The following is a 20,557-nucleotide window of genomic DNA, read 5'->3' on the forward strand; positions in this document are numbered from 1 at the left end:
GAGCCACTGCACCCGGCCTATTCATTATTTTTTATGGCTTCTGGTTACTATCTAGTATTCTTTAATTTCATCCTGAAGGACTCTCTTTAGGATTTCTTGTAGGTCAGGTTTACTAGAAACAAACTGTCAGCTTTTGTTTAGTTTGAAATGTCTTAATTTCTACTTTAGTTTTGAAGGATTGTTTTGCTAAGTATAAAATCTTGCTTGACAGTTTGTTTTTTCCTGTAAGATGTTAAATACATTGTTTCACTGTTTTCTGGCCTCGTGGTTTCTGATGAGAAATTGGCTTTTAATCTTAGGAGGCTCCCTCTTGCTGGTTTCAAGATTCCCATTGTCTTTGTTTTTGATGGTTTGATTATAATGTGTCCTAGTGTGGGTTTCTTTGAGTTTATCTTGCTTGAAGTTTGTTAAGCTTTTTGAATTTGTAGATTCATGTCTTTCTTCAGGTTTTGGAGTTTTCAATTATTAGTTAATCATATATCGTTTCTTCATCCTTCTCTCTTGCTTTTCTTCCTGTAACTTCATAATGTGCTTGTTAATTGACAGATCCCTTAGGCTGTGTTCATTTTTCTTCATTCTTTTTCTTTCTGCTCCCCAACTCAATAATTGTAATTGTATTCAAATTAGCTAATTTTCCTTACTCTTGATATTTTCCATGGTGTCATGTACTTTTAACTGTTATTTTAGCACTTATCCATAATAATGTGTTGAGTTTCTTATTACTGGAGGACTTAACTTATTTCTTTATTCCTTCAGAACCTAGCATACAATGGGCATAATAACTGTGTCGAATGAGTTAATGAATGTTGGAAAGTATAAAGAATCTGAGGGTCTTAGAACTGGAAGGAGTATTAGAGGATCTGGCTGTTTCTTTTAGAACTAGTGTATGATTTAGGTACTTCTGATATCATGTGCCAAATAATGAACGCTGAGTTATTTCTTCTTGACTGAAAAATTTCCAACCGTTTTAGTCTGTTATATTGTTCCACTCTTTCCATACTTAACCATTTTTAGAGCAGTAGTCCTTAGAGTGTGGTCAGGAGACCACTGTGGATCACCAAAACCCTTTTAGGGGATTATATGGGTCCAAAAAGTCAAAATGATTTTCATAATACTACCGAAGCTCTTTTGTCATTACTTGCTATGTTGACACACTTCTTGATGATACAAAAGCAAAGGTGAATGAAAACCAGTAGCACCTAATCATTAGTTAAGGCAAACTGTACTAGTAATCATTGCACAGTTGTCCATTGCACAACATAGGTCTGACCTTTGTGGGTCCAAATACATGAATTTTCCTCCTGAAGCAGCAAGACCACCAACTCCCTAAGTTTTTGGGGGTGTCAAAAATTATATGCAGGTTTTTTGTTGTACAGTGGGTTGGTGCCTGTAATGCCTGCGTTACTCAAAAGATCAACTGTACTTTTTACACCACACACTCCTAGTTTTAAAAAAAATCAGTTTTACCTAATGTGCACATTAAAAACAGTAAAATTGGCCAATTGTGTTAAATCCTGATTTTTGAGTACATTTTTTTGTGTGTGCATTTTTTCACTGTGGTGAAACAACAAAAAACATAGCAGGACACAGTGGCTTATGCCTGTAATCCCAGCACTGTGGGAGGCCAAGGTGGCTGGATCACCTGAGGTCAGGAGTTTGAGACCAGCTTAGCCAACATGGCAAAACCCCATCTCTAGTAAAAATACAAAAATTAGCCTGGTGTGGTGGCCCATGCCTGTACTCTGGGAGGAGAATTGCTTGAACGTGGGAGGCGGAGGTTGCAGTGAGCTAAGATTGTGCCACTGCACTCCAGTCTGCATGATGGAGCAAGACTCCATCTCAAAAAATAAATAACTGAAAAATAAGTTCGGCTGTGGTGGCTCACGCCTGTAATCCCAACACTTTTGGAAGCTGAGGTAGGTGGATTACTTGAGCCCAGGAGTTTGAGACCAGCCTGGGTAACATGGTGAAACCCTGTCTTTACAAAAAAATACAAGATTAGCTGGGTGCTAGTACATGCCTGTAGTCTCAGCTACTCAAGAGGCTGAGGTTGGAGGATCCTCAACTCAGGAGGTTGTGGCTGTGGTGAGCCATGATTGTGCCACTGGACTCCAGCCTAGGTGACAAAGACCCTGTTTTGTTGTATGTAACAAGATTTACAATTTTAATCTTTTTTATTGTACAGTCCTTGGCATTAAATGCATTCAGTTGTTGTGTAGCACTAATTATTATCACCAGAACTTTTTTAATTTTCCCAAACTGAAACTTTGTATCCATTAAACATTAACTTCCCATTTTCTTCTCCCCCAACAACCCTTTTACTTTCTGCCTCTGTGAATTTGACTATTCTAGATGTCTCATGTAAGTAGAATCATATAGTTTCTTCTTTTGTGACTGGTTTAATTCTTTTAGCATAATGTGTTTGAAGTACATCTGAGTTCTAGCATTTGTCAGAATATTCTTCCTTTTTAAGGCTGAATGATTCTGCTGTATGTATGTACTACATTATATTCATTCATCTGTTCTTGGACACTTGGATTGCTTTCAACTTTTGGCTATTGTGAATAATGCTGCTGTTGAACATTGGAATTACGGATATGCATATATCTGTTTGAGTCACTGCCTTATTCTTTAGGAGTTTATACTCAGAAGTGGAATTGCTGAATCGTGTGATAATTGTATGTATAAATTTTTTAGAAACTGTCATACAGTTTTCTATAGCAGCTGTACCATTTTATATTCTGGCCAGCAGTGTGCCAAGGTTCTTACTTGTTTTGACATCCTCACTAACATTTGTTATTTTTCCATTTTGTTTTTTGATAATAGCTATTCTAATGAATGTGAAGTGGTATCTGCTTGTGCTTTTGATGTGCAAATCCCTCATGACTAATGATGTTGATCGTTGCTTCATGTGCTTATTGACCATCTATATATCTTTTTGGATAAATGTCTTTTCAAGCACTTTGCCTGTTTTTGAATTGAATTGTTTTTTTGTTGTTGAATTGTAGGCTTTTTTTTTTTTTTTTAAATCTATGTATTCTGGCTGCTAATCTCTTAGAAGTTTAATGATTTGCCAGCCATGTATGATTTTCTCCCATTGTTTGGGTTTTCTTTCTACTATGTTGATAGTGTCCTTCAATGTACTGAAGACTTAAATTTTGTCAAAGTCCAGTTAATCCTTTTTTGTTGTTGTGCCAGTACTTTTAATATCTTAGCCAAGACATCATTGCCCAATCACATCGTGATGCTTTTCTCTGAGGTTTTTTTCTAAGAGCTTTATACTTTTAGCTCTAACATTTAGTTTTTTGTTCCATTTTGAGTTAATTTTTGTATAAGATACGAAATTTAGGTCAAGGTTCATTTTTTTGCCTGTGGATGTTCAGTTACTTCGGTACCAATTTTTGGAAGGGCTATCCCTTTATGGTCATTCATTGAATTTCCAGTGTACCTTTGTCAAAAATGGCGTGGGCATGTTTGTACTGGTCTGTTTCTGAGTTCTCTATTTCATTGATTCCTGTACGTGTCTCCCCCTCTCCTCTGCCATTACCACATGTCTTCATTACCATAACTACATAGTAAGTCTTGAAGTCAAGTAAACTGATTTCCTCTCACTGTATTATTTTTCAAAATTGTTTTAACTACTGTAGTTCTTTTACCTTTCCTTAAAAACTTTAATCTTGTGTATACTTATAACAAAATCTTGCTGGAATTCTGGTAAGAGTTGTGTTAATCCTATCTGTCAGTTTAGGGGGAATTGACATCTTTATTATGTTGAGTTTTACAATCCATGAGCATGTTATGTCCTTTCATTTGTTTAGCTCTTTTTTGATGTTTCTCATTGGTATTATGTAGAATTTAGCGTGTTAGTCTTGTACGTGTTTTTTGTTAGATTTACACTTAGGTATTTCAATTTTTAGGAGCAAATTAATTTTTCTTTTTAATTGGTAGACAAGATCTCATTTCCATTACCAGGCTGGAGCACAGTGGTGCTATTCACAGCTTACTTCAGCCTTAACTGCTCTGATTCTCCCACCTCCACTTCTGGAGTAGCTAGCACTACAGGTGCATGCCACCATGCCCAGCTGATTTTTTTGTGTGTTTTTAGTAGAGACATACTGGATTTTGCCATGTGGTCGAGGCTGGTCTTGAACTCCTAGGTTTAAGTAATCCACCTATCTCAAAGTGCTGAGATTAGCTGTGTGAGCCACCATGCCCGGCCTGAAATTATATTTTAAATTATGATGTCTACTACGTGTTCATTCTTAATATGTTGAAATGCAATTGATTTTTGAATATTTATCTTGTTTTCTGTGCTCTTGCTGAACACACTTACTAGCTGTAAAAGTTTTTTTCATAAATTTCTTGGGGTAGAAAATTATGTAGATAATCATGTCATCTGCAAATAGGGACAGTTTTATTTCTTCATTTATGATTTTTTTGTCTTTTATTTCCTTTTTTTGCCATATGATGCTGGCTAGAATTTCTAGCACCATGTGTAACAAGACTGGTGAGTAAAAACATCTTTGCCTTGTTCTTGATTGTAGGGGGTAAACATTCAGTGTTTCTCCATTAGATATTACGTTAGCTATAGGGTTTTTTTTTTTCTTTTCTTTTTTGGGTGCTTTTTATCATGTTGAGAAAATTATTCTTGATTTCTGAGAGATTTTATCATGAATGGTTGTTGAATTTTGTCAGAAGCCTCTTCTGCATTAATTGATTTGACCATGCAGTTTTTCTTTTTAGCCTGTTAGTATGGTGCATCACATTGATGTTTCAATCTTGAATTAGCTTTGCATTCCTGGAATAAACTACACTTATCTGTGTTGTATAATTTTTTTATATGTTGCTGAATATTTACTAATATTTTGTTAAGAATGTTTATATCTGGCCGGGTGCGGTGGCTCAAGCCTGTAATCCCAGCACTTTGGGAGGCTGAGGCGGGTGGATCATGAGGTCAAGAGATCAAGACCATCCTGGTCAACATGGTGAAACCCTGTCTTTACTTAAAAAATACAAAAAATTAGCTGGGCATGGTGGCACGTGCCTGTAATCCCAGCTATAGGAGGCTGAGGCAGGAGAATTGCCTGAACCCAGGAGGTGAAGGTTGCAGTGAGCTGAGATCGTGCCATTGCACTCCAGCCTGGGTAACAAGAGCAAAACTCCGTCACACACACACACACACACACACACACAAAGAATGTTTATGTCTGTATTAATGAAGGCTCTTGGTCTGTAGTTTTCCTTTCTTGGGTTCTGTGTGTGGTTTTGATATCAGAGTACCATAGCACTAACTTCATGAAATGTGTTCCCTCTTTTATTTTCTAGAAGAGATTGGATAGAATTTTTAAAATTCTTTAAACGTTTGGTATAATTCTCTGATGGAAACCATTTGGACCTGGAGATTTCTCTTTTGGGAATTTTAAGATTGTGAACTCAGTTCCTTAATTGTTACAGGGCTATTCAAATTATCTGTTTCATATTGAGTGAGTTGTGGTAAGTTGTATTCTTTGAGGAAGTGGTCCATTTTAAGTTGTCCAACTTACGTGCCTAGAGTTAGTTGTTCATAGTATTTCCTTTTTATCCTTTGGGTGTGTGTAGGGTCTGTAGTGATATCCTTGTTTTATTCCTGATATTGATAATTTGTGTCTTCTCTCTTGTTTCTTTGTCATTCTGGCTAGAGGCCTTTCAGTTGTATTGATCTTTTCAAATAACCAGTTCTTTGCTTCATTTATTTATTTTTTTCTGCATTTTTATGTTTTTGTTTTCATTGATTTCTACTTTAACCTTTATCATTTAATTCCTTTTGCTTGCTTGGGTTAATTTTGTTCTTTTTCTAGGTTCTTGAGTTGGGAACTTATTACAGATTATTGATTTGAGACCATTTGTCTTTTCTCATGTGTACCTTTAATGTTCAGAATTTCTCTCGGCACTGTTTTAGCTGTGCCCCACAGATTTTTGATATGTTGTATTTTCAACATATTTTTATATGCTAGTTAAAAGATTTTTTATTATGGCTACTTCATTTATTTATTTAGAGACAGGGTCTACTCTGTTGTCCCGGTTGGAGTACAGTGATGTGATCATAGCTTACTGTAACCTCCAACCCCTGGGCTCAGGCGAGTTTCCTGAGTAGCTGGGACTACAGATATGAGCCACCATGCCTGCCTGTTTTTTTAATTTTTATTTTTGTAGAGATGGGGTCTCACTCTGTTTCCCAGCTTTGGTGGCTGCTTTAAAGTCTTTGTAAGATCATTTTAACATCTCTACTTTGTGTTGGCATCTATTGATTTTTTTTTTCCCCGTTCTGTTTCAGATCTTCTGGTTCTTGATATGGGGTGATCTTTAAAAAAATTGATACATGGATGTTGGGGGGTTGTGTTATGAGACTCTAGGTTGTTTTGTTTTGTTTTTGAGATGGGCTCTCACTCTGTCATACAGGCTGGGGTGCAGTAGCACCATCACAGCTCATTGCAGCCTTGACCTCCCAGGCTCAGCAGTCCTTCCACCTCAGCCTCCTGAGTTGCTGGGATTACAGGCATGCGTCGCTGTGCCCAACTTTTTGTGTTTTTTGTGAAAATGGCATTTCACCATGTTGCCCTGGGCTGGTCTTGAACTCCTGAACTCAAGTAATCCACCCATCCTGGCCTCCCATAGTGCTGGGATTACAGGCATGTACCACTGTGCTTAGCCAAGATGGTAGATCTTATTTAATCTTAATTTAACTGGTTGTCTCTGACACTGCCCCATCAGGAGATGGAGGCACTCTTCGGTACTGTTGGATGTGAGTGGAAGGAAGTTCTGGCTTTCCAGTAGGTCTCCACTGACACCAAAGGGAGGGGAGAAGGAATATATGGTTCCAGTACTGCCATGCCATGATGAAAGTCCTGTTGTTCCAGTAGGCCTCCTGTGATACAACCCAGTGGGGTGTGTCTCCTTATTGCTGAGTGGGGCTGGAAGTCCAGGTTCTCTACTTTGCATTCTCTGACACTACTCTGGTAGGGATGTTGGACTCCATATTACAGTATGTAAGGATGGAAGTCTAGGCCTACCATTTTCTTTGCTGGTATGGGTGTGGCAGAAGTTTTTTCTATAGTGTTTGGCTGGAGCAGAGCTGTTATTGTGTAAAATGTTTTCTGTTTTGCTGTTAGACAAATCATGACCTATATTAAAATTTTAATATAATGATAAAAGCTCTATCACATCTAGCAAAATTAACTATGACTCTTGATTATCTTAAGCCCATTCCACGTTCAGTAGCCCAGATTTTCTCAAAAATGTCTATATAGTTAGTCTTAAAAATAGAATCCAATAATGTTTACATGTGACTTTTGATAAATAGGTCTATTAAGTACCCCCCCCCCTTTTTTTCCATGCAGTTTATTTGTTGAAAAGACTGTGTATGTGGATTTTAGAATTTGTCTCATTATTCATTTGGCTAATTCAGTCCTCAGGATGTGATTCCTAAAGAATATTTTATTGGTTGTGTTGTGCATTTCTGTTGCATCGCATTAGGAAATACATAATGTCAAGTTATTGACTAATAATAGTTGCTTAGACCCATCATTTCATCAGGGGTTGCAACGTTGCAAATGTCTAATTCTGTCAGTCTTTCTTAATTTATTAGGTTTGATAGAGATTTCAGTCTTTCTGGAAGAATTAGAAATTCTGCGTTTACTATTTAGAATTCTTTAATAGTGGTTCTCAGAAGTATTGTTCCCAGGCTGCCAGCATCAGTATCACCTGAGAACTTTCTGAAAATGCAAATTCATGAGTCCTTCTTCGGACAGCAACCATGTTAACAGTGACCAGTACTCTGTTTTAACAAGCTCTCTTGGTGATTTTGAGCCATACTGGAATTTGAATACCTTTTCAACAAGAGCTTGCTTTCATTAGCCTTTGGTTATTCTGAAATACAGTGTATATAGGAAAAGCAGGATAATTTTTTCCTTTGTCAATTGAGTTTTTTGGTGACCTCTATTTCTTAATATACATATTTATTTTTATATGTTTGAGACTGAATATCCGTCTGTCACCCAGGCTGGAGTGCAGTAGTGCGATCTTGGCTAACTGCAACCTCCACCTCCAGGGTTCAAGTGATTTTCATGTCTCAGCCTTCTGAGTAGGTTGGATTACAGGTATACACCACTATGTCAGGCTAATTTTTATATTTATAGTAGAGACAGGGTTTCTTCATGTTGCCCAGGCTCATCTTGAACTCATGGCCTCAAGTGATCCACCCACCTCAGCCTCCCAAAGTGCTGTGATTATAGGCATAAGCCACCATGCCTGGCCTATTTTTTTTTTTTTTTTAAGTATCATTGTGAGTTCATGGATTTTTGTATGTTTGTGTTTCAGACTATTGTTACTATTTTTGATGCCCTTTTATCAGTGGCAGCCACTTGGAAGATTGCTTGTGTCCTTTGGATACAACTGCAGTCATTTTTTAAATCGCTTTTATCTTTTCTAGCATGGCAAAATGTCCTAGGTACAGTTTGTGCATTTTCTGCTTTTATTTTATCTTTTTGATTTGCCAGAGGGTGTGAGACTTGACCTGCTTTTATTTATTTAATTAATTATTTTATTTTTTATATATTTTTTGATATGGAGTCTCGCTCTGTTGTCCAGGATGTAGTGCAGTGGTGTGATCTCAGCTCGCTGTAATCTCCACTTCCTGGGTTCAGGCGATTCTTGTGCCTCAACCTCCTGAGTAGCTGGGATTACAGGCGTGTACCAGCATGTCTGGCTAGTTTTTGTATTTTTAGTAGAGATGAGGTTTCACCATGTTGGTGAGGTTGGTCTCAAACTCCTGTCCTCTGGTGATCCACCTACCTCAGTCTCCCAAAATGCTGGGATTACAGGTGTGAGATGTGGTGCCTGGCCTTGATCTGCTTTTATTAATGAAATGTTTTTTAGGGACCACAGTATGGGGCTTGGAACTGCTGATTGATTTCAGTGTAATTTACATTTAATTACAGTTTACCTTTGAACAATATGGGTTTGAACTTCCCAGGCCACTTCTATGCAAAATTTTTTTTTCAGTAAAAGTTAAATGAGTGTGCTTGCCTTCCCTCCCACCTCCTTCACCCCTCGTCTGCCTCTGATGCTTCTGAGACGTGAAGACCAACCCCTGCTCTTCCCCCTCTTTCTTCCTTAGCCTATTCAACATTAAGATGACGAAGCTGAAAACTTTTTTGATGGAAATACTCCATTTAATGAATAATAAATGTTTTCTTTCTATGATTTTCTTAATAACATTTTCTTTTCTCTAGCTTACTTTATTGTCAGATTGCAATATATAGTATATATAACATAGAAAATATGTGTTGTTTATGTTATCAGTAAAGCTTCTGATCAGTGATAATTAGTAAAGTTTTTTGGGAGTCAGAAGTCACATGGGTTTTTTACTGCACTAGGGTTTTAACTCCCTTTACCCCCCATTGTTGAAGGGTCACCTGTGCTTTAATAATTGTTTCATTGGTAAAATGAGGATTGTTTTGAAGATTAAATGAGATAGAAGTGTAATGTGAATAAATGGGTATGGTGTGTATTCTTCCAGAACTGTTTCAGTTGACAGTGTATTTTATAGTGGTCTGATGGTCCAGGATGCTGTTTATTCTCAGAATTTTTATAATTCATTTGTTGCATATAGTGAAATCAAGGTTTTAAAATTATTTTATTTACAAAAATTTCTCAGGAATTTGAATTTCCTTTGGTCTTTTAGAATGGAAAAGATGTTTCTTTGCTTGAACTTAGGTGCTCTTTTGTTCTTTTTTTTTTTTTTTAATTCTTATAAAATTTTTCTTTTTTCTTTTTTCCTTCCTTATACAAAAATTAACTCAAGCTCTTCTGTTCCTCTTAACAAAGCATAGAAACAGGAGAAGCCATGAATAAATGCACCTGCAGGACAAAGTCAGTTGGTGGAGTACCAGACCAGCACTGTGCAGAATCCCTTTACAGCATGTAGGCTCAGATTAATCATTTAATGTATAATTTATATGTTTCTCTTTTGTAACTTAATTCTTTGTTGGTCACTCCCCTTACCCACCCCCCGATTCTTTCTTGATCTTTCCCAAAGATATAGTTATTGTTACTGTGTGTGTATGTATGTGTGTATAACTTAATACTATGTGTTTGATATTTTCCATATCACTACATCAACCTCTATTTCAGTTTTAAACAGCTGCAGAGTATTATGTGGATTGTGTAGATGTGCCATGGTTTATTTATTCAATTATTTCTTGATGCTGTCATGAATATCCTTAATGATTTATTTGTGCATTTATGAGAAACATATCCATAGAATTAACTTTTAGAAGCAAAGTTAGAAGGTCAAAAAGGTATGTGCATTTATGTTTTTTAGTAGATATTACCAAGTTGTTTTTCTGAGAGGTTGCACTAGTTTATGATTTAACCACCAGTGTCTGAAGATATCTAAATTTGGTCATCTCATTCATACTTTTATTAATTTTAGTTAGTGTCAGACTAATTGGTCACTCTAATTTAATTAACATTTGTGTTTCTTTGTACTTCCTATGCACATGTCTTGGCTGTTTTGTTTTTTTTTTTTAATAGGTTATTGCTTTGTAAGAATTGTAGAGTGAAGGAAGGAAAATGAAAGTAGTTGAACTCAATACATTGGAAAAACATATGAGTAGTTAGAGTGCTAAGGAAGTTTGTCTTTCATAATCTGAATTAAAAGTTGTGGTTTCTGACAGCAGTGTAATTTTACATGTGTTTCTCTGCTGTGTTGGCTGAGGTTAATCATCAGAAACTAAGTTGCTGGGACAAGTAATTAAAGCCACAGGTCAAGCCAGGCGCGGTGGCTCAAGCCTGTAATCCCAGCACTTTGGGAGGCTGAGGCGGGTGGATCACGAGGTCGAGAGATCGAGACCATCCTGGTCAACATGGTGAAACCCCGTCTCTACTAAAAATACAAAAAATTAGCTGGGCATGGTGGCGCTTGCCTGTAATCCCAGCTACTCAGGAGGCTGAGGCAGGAGAATTGCTTGAACCCAGGAGGCGGAGGTTGCGGTGAGCCGAGATCGCGCCATTGCACTCCAGCCTGGGTAACAAGAGCGAAACTCCGTCTCAAAAAAAAAAAAAAAAAAAAAAAAAGCCACAGGTCTAGACCAAAATGTATTCAGTCAGCATTGATCAAATTAGGAGCTAGCTGTTGGGTTTGATTCTGGTAGATTTGACTGACAATCATTGCTCTCAATGGAACTTAGTTTAGTTGGGAAGCACTACACAAAATAAAAATAATTATATTTAGGGTAAGTGTGCCATAGAAATAGTACAGAGTGCTATGAAAGTATCTCAGGGCTGCCTAACCTATGTGGGCTCGTTGGTCAGGGAAAACTGGAGGAACTCAGTAACTGAGGTCTGAAGTATGGTAGGAGTTGGGGAAGTTGGAGGATAATGTTGGAAGTTAAGAGTAGTGTAGATGGGCTGGGTGTGGTGGCTCAAGCTTGTAATCCCAGCACTTTGGGAGGCCGAGGCGGGTGGATCACGAGGTCGAGAGATCGAGACCATCCTGGTCAACATGGTGAAACCCCGTCTCTACTAAATATACAAAAAATTAGCCGGGCATGGTGGCACGTGCCTGTAATCCCAGCTACTCAGGAGGCTGAGGCAGGAGAATTGCCTGAACCCAGGAGGCGGAGGTTGCGGTGAGCCGAGATCGCGCCGTTGCACTCCAGCCTGGGTAACAAGAGCAAAACTCCGTCTCAAAAAAAAAAAAAAAAAAAAAAAGAGTAGTGTAGATGGTTGATATCTCTTTTTGTAAGGCCTTTAGTTCATATTAAGGATTTTAAAATGTTGTCTGGAGAACAATAGAAAATCTTCAAAGGCTTGTAAGTAACAATTGAGAGGAACAATCCCTGCTGTGTAATTTTAAATGTGAACCTGAACTCGTCCAAGGAGTAGGCTGCCAAAAATCTGAGGCGGCCCACCTGTACCCACTTTTCACCCACCTCTACTGTGGAGAAGCAGCCAGCTGTGTCTGACTGAACTCTTTGTCCTGTCTGGGACAGATAGAATTCATTGAAGAATTATCTGTTGATTATATACTTTCTACGGCAAAGATGATGACTAACTTAAAGCAGTTTTTGCCTTACAGCCATCTGTCTATCCATAGGAACATGTCTTCCCTACAATGCCACAGGCAGAAGGAAAAGTCTTGAAGTTGTTAGAATCTGTAGGGTTTGGAAACAGGTTCAAAGAACACACTGTCAGGATACAGGTTTATGTAGCACAGACTTTTCTTCTTTGCCTCAGAAAATGCTGATTTCCACAAATGTGTGTTTTCAATTTGTTTGTTACACTACATTTATTTATTTATCATTTACTTATTTTTTATAGAGACGGGGTTTCACCATGTTGGCCAGGCTGGTCTCAATCTCCTGACCTTGTGATCCGCCCGCCTCAGCCTCCCAAAGTGCTGGGATTATAGGTGTGATTCACTGCGCCCAGCTGTTGCACTACATTTTTTAAATGAATGCTTACATATAAAATTATCTTAGGGTTAAGGAACGAATTAGATCCATCTCCATGCTTTCCTGAGCTACAAGAAACGGGTTAGTTGGGAGAGAACATAGTAAGTTGATGATAGGCCGACTGTGGGGAGAGTGGTTACTGTTGTAGGACTTAAGACAGCATGAAGATACCAAAGAATCCGGAGAAAAGGCTTCTATATGATGGAAGGGTACTTTAGGGCCTTTTAAAGCCAGAGTGTTATTCATACATAAGAGGAAATGCTATATAATTAACTCCTTGATATCAGGAGAGATACATCGGGATTATTAGTGAAAAATATTAAAATTTTTTTATAAATGAAGCTGGTAGAGGTGATAATTGAGAAAACCTGAAGATCATCCAGAAAGTTAGGAACAGGATCTTTTTGATTAATTGTTCTAGTATATTTGAGGTTATGCAGAAAACCATTGTTCAATTCTCATTTGAATTTCACTCAGCTTCAAGAATACTTCATGTAGTTATATTCTGCATTAAACTCTCATGTGGAATTCCTTTTTCACCTGAAATAGAGCAGTGTTTCTGGTTCACTCTGAAAGACAATTGCTGTAAAGAACTATTTAACTCTAGAAGGTGTAGTAAATTATTATTTTGTTAATTGCTTCCTGTTAGAGTAGAGGTACAACAAATGAGAAATTCCAATTGGAGATTTCGTCAAACAGGGATTTACTGTAAGTGAATAAAAACATTTTTCTTCTATGTAAGTTCCACTCTCCTAAAAAGCTTAGAAATTTTTAGGGGTGATTAAATGTGGGCAAGGAGGTACCATCGAAAAAAATGAAAGGCAAAATTCCAGTTATCACAACTCTAGTTTTGAATTCTTTCTTCTTTCCTTGCCTCTTGCAGTATTCTTAGTGTTTAGTGTTACCTGCTTCTAGTTTTCCTCTTGTTCCTAAGGGTTTTCCATTCGCCCCTGCTTCCAAATCTAAAACTTCAATACTTCCCTTTCTTTTTTTACAAAATGAAGCTGAAACATTTGTTAGCTTGGTATTAGATTAAGTCTTCCCTTCTTTCAAGCTTTACACTTAATTATTCCCTCATACATAATGAACAGTGCATTCATTAGTTCATGAATGGAGCTTCTTTCTGCCAAGGATATTCTTTTCACTAATGCTTCATTGCACATTTACGCATATGGCCTAAGTAGACTTTTATCAACCTGACTGTTGAGTCATTTTTTATTCCTAGAAGCTAATGCAGTGTCTGTGAATATAGTAGATACAAAGTAATTATTTATTGAATGAATGAGTGGCATGAGAGCTTAATCATTTATAATTATCCTTTAGTTAAATGCCTTTATAGTTCCATCCAACTCAAACTTAGAGAATATAATTAAGTTACACTTAAAATTTGAGGATTTAATATGTATATACTATACAAGCAGAATATATATAAGCAGAATGACCAGTCTGTAATCATTCACTTTACCAGGGAAATAAATGAGAATGTCCAGTAATTGTTAATAAATCTTTAATAAATTTTTGTTTCAAAATGACTTTTCTCCTGATTTTCTTCTATAAGATCTGCAGTAATGTTCATTTCTCCCATTGATATGTATGTGTATGTATATGTACATTTGCATATATTCGTGTGTGTATGTGCATGTGTGCATGCTTGTGTGTGTGTGTGTGTGTGTGTCTTTAATCAATTTCCTGCTGCTACTTTCCATGTAGAAGGCTTCCTCTGAAAAGATGGTTATTATGTTTATAGATACAACAGGATTTTAGCTGTTTTTTATCAGCATTGTCATCTACTGTAGTTTTAAATTCAGTGTTCATAAACACATGGATGATTAATTTAGATTATATTGTTCAGCATGTAAAAATGAGTAGACATGGTATGTACAGTGTAAGAAAATAAGTAAGAATTCTCCCACTTTCTTTGTGTGTGTGTGCATGTGTGTGTGTGTGTGTGTTTAGAGATCAATATCTCCTACCACTTTCTTCCATTATGAACAACTAAAACTAAATTATGAACTCATTATGAATTAGTGAAACTAGAGATGATGTTTTAATCCTTTCACTGACTAAGTCTGTTTCATATTGTTTACCTTATTTACCTAATAAGTCCAGACTACTGTGATTGCTTTTTGAAGCTTGGTAATTGATCTTTCAGTGGAATTACTTGTGATATATCACAAATTATATATATATACTATATATATTTGTGATATATCACAAGTAATTCCACTGAAAGATCAATTACCAAGCTTCAAAGAACGTTTATTACCATACCCTTTCTGGCAGATGTGCTCAACTTTTTAGGTAATTGTATTAGTCCATTCTCACATTGCTATATAGAACTGAGAATGGGTAATTTAGGAAGAAAAGAAATTTAATTGACTCACAGCTCTGCATGGCTGGGGAGGCCCCAGGAAACTTACAGTAATGGCAGAAGGTGAAGGGGAAGCAACTATGTCTTACCACAATAAAGCAGGAAGTAGGAAACAGAGGGAGCGTACAGGCACACAAGCACAGGGAAGTGCCACACTTTTAAACCGTCAGATCTCCTGAGAGCTCACTCATTATCATGAGAACAGCAAGGGGGAAATCATCCTCCATGGTTCAGTCAACTCCCTGCCTAGACATGTGGGGATTACAGTTTGACATGAGATTTAGGTGGGGACCCAGTCAAACCATATCATTCCGCCCTTCCCAAATCTCATGTCCTCATATTTCAAAACCAATCACGCTTTCCCAGCAGTCCCCTACAGTCTTAACTCATTCAACTCAAAAGTCCAAGTTCAAAGTTTCATCTGAGACAAGACATGTCCCTTCTGCCTATGAGCCTGTAAAATAAAAAAACAAATTAGTTATTTCCAAGATGCAATGGGGTTATTGGCATTGGATAAATGCTCCTATTTCAAAAGGGGAGAAATTGGCCAAAACAAAGAGGCCTCATGCAAGTCTGAAACCCAGCAGGGCAGCCATTAAATCTTAAAGCTCCAAAATCTCCTTTGACTCCATGTCTCACATCCAGGGCACACTGATGCAAGGGGTGGGCTCCCACCACCTTGGGCAGCTCCTTCACTGGTTAGTGTTGACTGCCTGTGACTTTTCCAGGCATGAAGGCAAGCTGTCAGTGGATCTACCATTCTAGGGTATGGAGGACAGTAGCCCTCTTCTTGAACTTCACTAGGCAGTGTCCCAGTGTAGACCGTGTGTGGGAGCTCTAACCTCACATTTCCCCTACACACAGACGTAGTAGAGGTTCTCCATGAGGGCTCTGCCCCTGCAGCAGACTTTTGCCTGGACATCCAGGTGTTTCCGTATATCCTCTGAAATCTAGGTGGAGGTTCCCAAACCTCAGTTATTGTCTTCTTTGCATCCATAGGCCAGTACCACATGATACCACCAAGGCTTGGGACTTTCACTCTCTGAAGCAATGGCCCAAGCTATACCCTGGCCCTTTTTAGCTATGGCTAGAGCTGGAGTGGCTGGGATGCAGGGCACCAAGATCTGAGATTGCACAAAGCAGCAAGGCCCTGGGCCTGGCTCAGGAAACTTATTTTTTCCTATTAGGCCTTTTAGCCTGTGATGGGAGGGGCTGCCATGAAGGTCTCTGACATGTCCTAGAGACATTTCCCCATTGTCTTGGGGATAAACATTTGGCTCTTTGTTACTTGCAAATTTCTGCAGCCCTCCTGAATTTCTCCTCAGAAAATGGGTCTTCTTTTCTATTATATCCTCAGGCTGCAAATTTTCTAAACTTTTATTCTGTTTGCCTTTTAAACATAAGTTCCAATTCCAAACCATATCTTTGTGAATGCACAAAACTGAATACTTGTAAGAGCACCCAAGTCACTTCTTGAATGCTTTGCTGCCTAGAAATTTCTTCCACCAGATACTGTAAATCATCTCTTTCAAGTTCAAAGTTCCACAGATTTCTAGGGCAGGGGCAAAATGCCACCAGGCTTGTTGCTAAAGCATAGTGAGAGTCACCTTTATTCCAGTTTCCAACAAGTTCCTTATCTCCATCTGAGACCACTTCAGCATGGACTTCATTGTCTACATCACTATCAACATTTTGGTCAAAGACATTCAACAAGTCTCTAGGAAGTTCCAAACTTTCCCACATCTTCCTGCTGTCTTCTGAGCCCTCCATACCTCTGCCTGTTACTCAGTTCCAGAGTGGCTTCCACATTTTCAGGTATCTTTACAGTAGTGCCCCCCTGGCTGGTACCAATTTACTGTATTAGTCTGTTCTGATGTTGCTGTGAAGAAATATCTGAGACTGGGTAATTTATGAAGGAAAGAGGTTTAATTGACTCACAGTTCTGCAGGGCTGGGGAAGCCTCAGGAATCTTACAGTCATGGCAGAAGGGGAAGCAAACAGGTCCTTCTTCATGTGGTGGCAGCAAGGAGAAGCACAGAGTGAGGTGGGGGAAGACCTTTTTTTATGAAACCATCCGATCTTACGAGAACTCACTAATGTGAAAACAGCATGGAGGTAACTGCCCTCCGTGATTGAATTATCTCCCACCTGGTCTCTTTAATGACATATGGGGATTCTGGGAACTACAATTTGAGATGAGATTTAGGTGGGGACACAGCCACACCATGTCACAAGTATATGTTATTTATGATTGTTTCTGTGTTGGTGTGATATATTCATGGAGAGAAGAAATAAAGGAAAAAATGAACATTTTAGCAATGTGACCTATCATCTGCCAATTTATATGGAACTTTCAAACTTCTGATTGAACAGGAAAGGTTAATTGACTCTGTACTTAGCATGGTTCCTGGTACATGGCAAACATTAGATATAATAAATGCTATTTAAATTGAAGGTTTGGAAAACAAGTGTTTTTGGAAGGAGCCCCATGAGCAACAGAAACAGGAATTAACTAGGTCAGACCTGTAATTTAGTCTTATATTCTTTGTTGCCAACAGTGGCATTTCTTTGAGGAATTATGAAAGGTTTATTTTCCCTTTCTGTTAGCTTTCTGTTTTCCTTTTAATAACAATTTGTAGCTCTGTTATTTTTTAAAATATCAAAATTCATATGAAATTTTTTTTGTGTGATTTTCTTCTGGCATTGCTCACTGTGATTACTGCCACTAATTATTTGTTGTATATATAGAGATGGATAATTTTAAATGGAAGTAAATTTCTTTCGCTAAAAATTTAGGGAAGGACATAATTTTTGATGAATCCCAGGTATTTTTCATACTTTAGCTCGGTTCTACAAGGATAAAAGTGAAAATAGTATCTTGATATTTGGACCCTATGCTCAATCACCTAATACAAAATTTGTCCTTTGAAAAACACTGATAAATATATTTTTAAATCTTGTAAATTTTTATTTTAGTGTATATTGTGAATTATTTGAAAGATATAACCTATGAATTTAAAAAGCACTCTAGGGCCAGGCTCAGTGGCTCACAGGGAGGCCTAGGTAAGAGGGTCACTTGAGGCTAGGAGTTCAAGACCACCCTGGGCTACAAAGTGAGACCTTCTGTCTACAAAAATTTTTTAAAAAATCAGCCAGCCATTGTGGCATGCACCTGTGGTTCCAGCTACTTGGAAAGCTGAGGCAGAAAGATTGCTTGAGTCCAGTCTGTTGAGGCTGCAATAAAGCTCTAGTCTGGGAGACAGAGAGACCTTGTCTCAAAAACAAAAAACAAACAAAAAACTAAAGTATTTTTTTGTTTGTTTTTGTGGTAATATTTTTTACCACCTTTACCATTTTTTCAGTGTATAGTCCAGTAGTGTTAAGTGCATTGTTGTGTAGCTACTTTACAGAACTGTTCATTTTGCAAAACTGAAACTCTGTACCCATGAATAATTTCCCATTCTTCTCCCATCCCCACAGCCTTTGGCAACTACCCTTCTACTCTGTCTTTCTATGAATTAGATTACCTCCAATAAGTAAAATCATACAGTGGTTTGTCTTTTTGTTATTTCACTTGGTGTGATGTCCTCAAGTTTCATCGATATTGTAGCGTGTGTCAGTATTTCCTTCTTTTATAAGGCTGAATAATACTTTGAATACATTGAATAATACTCTGAATATATTGAATATATATTCCACATTTTGTTTATTCATTGATCAGTGGATATTTAGGTTGCTCTTATCTCTGGCTTACTGTGAATAATGCAGCTAACATTGCAAAATATTTTTTTTTTTTTGAGATGGAGTTTCGCTCTTGTTACCCAGACTGGAGTGCAGTGGCGCGATCTCGGCTCACCGCAACCTCCGCCTCCTGGGTTCAGGCAATTCTCCTGCCTCAGCCTCCTGAGTAGCTGGGATTACAGGCATGCCCCACCATGCCCAGCTAATTTTTTATATTTTTAGTAGAGACGAGGTTTCACCGTGTTGACCAGGATGGTCTCAATCTCTTGACCTTGTGATCCGCCCGCCTCAGCCTCCCAAAGTGCTGGGATTACAGGCTTGAGCCACCGCGCCCGGCCCTGCAAAATATTTTTATTTGAGTTGCAACTTTTTGTTTTGTTTCATTTTATCTTTTTCTTCTTTTGAGTTGCTACTTTTGAGTCTAAAAAGGTTAACATGCCCTTTCATTTGTGACAGGAAGCATGGTCTATTTAAGAGGGATTTGCTTGGCTGTTGGGCTTTTTGGATTCCAATCCTGTCTGATTCCTTTCTCCATCTTTCTCTTAAGGCAAATAATGTTTTTGACTTTGTTCAGCTGCCAAGTAGAGACAATAATGGTTCCTGACATTGTTAGAATTAAATGAGATTATATATGTAAAGTGCTTAGAATAGGGTGTAGCACATATTAAAAGTATAGTCAAAGGAGCCCATTTGTTCAGGTACCCATTCAAAAGTAATACAGGCAGTCTCCCAATTAATACAAATTTGAGTTTCTAAACTCATTTGACACTGAGAAGGCAAAAACCTGGATTGAATAATACCAGCCTATTTTGTGGGTGGGATTGAGAGGACAGGGATGGGTAAAAAAGAGACAGGATTGAATGTTAGGAAAGGATCCTTGCATCTTAACCAGTTGTACTCTGTGGTTTATCTAACCAGACAAGGAGCCTGAAAACCAGAAGTTGGTCTCTGTTATTGCCATCTCTTCTTATCTTTATTCCTTGCTAGGAACTTTCAAAAGTGTGAAAACTGGTAGACAGCAATTTAAACAGACAAACCAGGTTATATATACAGTGGTACGACACAGGTTTGTAATGTTTGTTCAGTAGTGACTTAGTATGTGAGATGATTGGGTTTCTAGTTGCCCCCTCAAGAATGATGTGAACTCAGAGGTAACTTTTTAATATGTTGAATGCTTAAGTTTATAAATTGAATACTTAATATCCAGAGGACTGCATGTAGCCTGACCAAGATTTTTGTCTTAAATCCAATAAGATAGCCCACATCAATATGATACTGCATAATTGGTCCTGACCATAAGTTTCTTACACCATTGTAATATGGATAGCACAAGGTATGATGTTTCTGAATGTAATTGTACTATACTGAGTGATTCAAGTTTAATTCTAGTAAAATATAAGAATAGTATAAAAGATTATATTCAACACTGTTTTCCTTATGTATAATCTTGATTCATATTCAGTACTACTATGCTGTTTAACATTGTAACCAGTAAAAATGTACCTTGAAATCTTGTCTACCTACTTAGAGAAATGACTACACCCGCAGAACATAGTGAGTAGCGGAATATTTTTGTCACAATGAATTCATTTTAAAATTTATGACCATGTAATCTAAAGAAGGAAACATCCAAACTATGCCCATTTGCCCTTCCTAACAGTTAATGTGTTAGCTTGGCAAATATTTATTGCACAAACAAAAAATATGTAATTGACTAAGGGGACATCTCTTGCAACCTGCTTTACATTTCATACTCTTTTGTTTCACAGTAGCTTAATAATGGTTTTGAATTAATGTGGCTATTAAAACAATTCTAAATTCAATGTAGGATTTAGGATGCCATCTTAATAACGTGACCAATCACCATTTTATTTTAAATGACTATATTTTATATAGTTTATAATAGTTTTACTGAAATTTAATACAGGATACAGTAATCAAGATGCATTTT

The 20,557-nt window shown here is 37.6% G+C and overlaps 1 protein-coding gene across 3 annotated transcripts in view; it reads left to right on the forward strand.

Moving 5' to 3' along the window:
- RPRD1A (regulation of nuclear pre-mRNA domain containing 1A) overlaps positions 1-20,557 on the forward strand; it is a 79,479-nt gene that overhangs the window by 14,705 nt on the left and 44,217 nt on the right. The gene's annotated exons all lie outside the window — the stretch shown is intronic.

This window comes from Saimiri boliviensis, chromosome 13 (genome assembly GCF_048565385.1).
Source record: "Saimiri boliviensis isolate mSaiBol1 chromosome 13, mSaiBol1.pri, whole genome shotgun sequence".
Lineage (NCBI taxonomy): Eukaryota > Metazoa > Chordata > Mammalia > Primates > Cebidae > Saimiri > Saimiri boliviensis.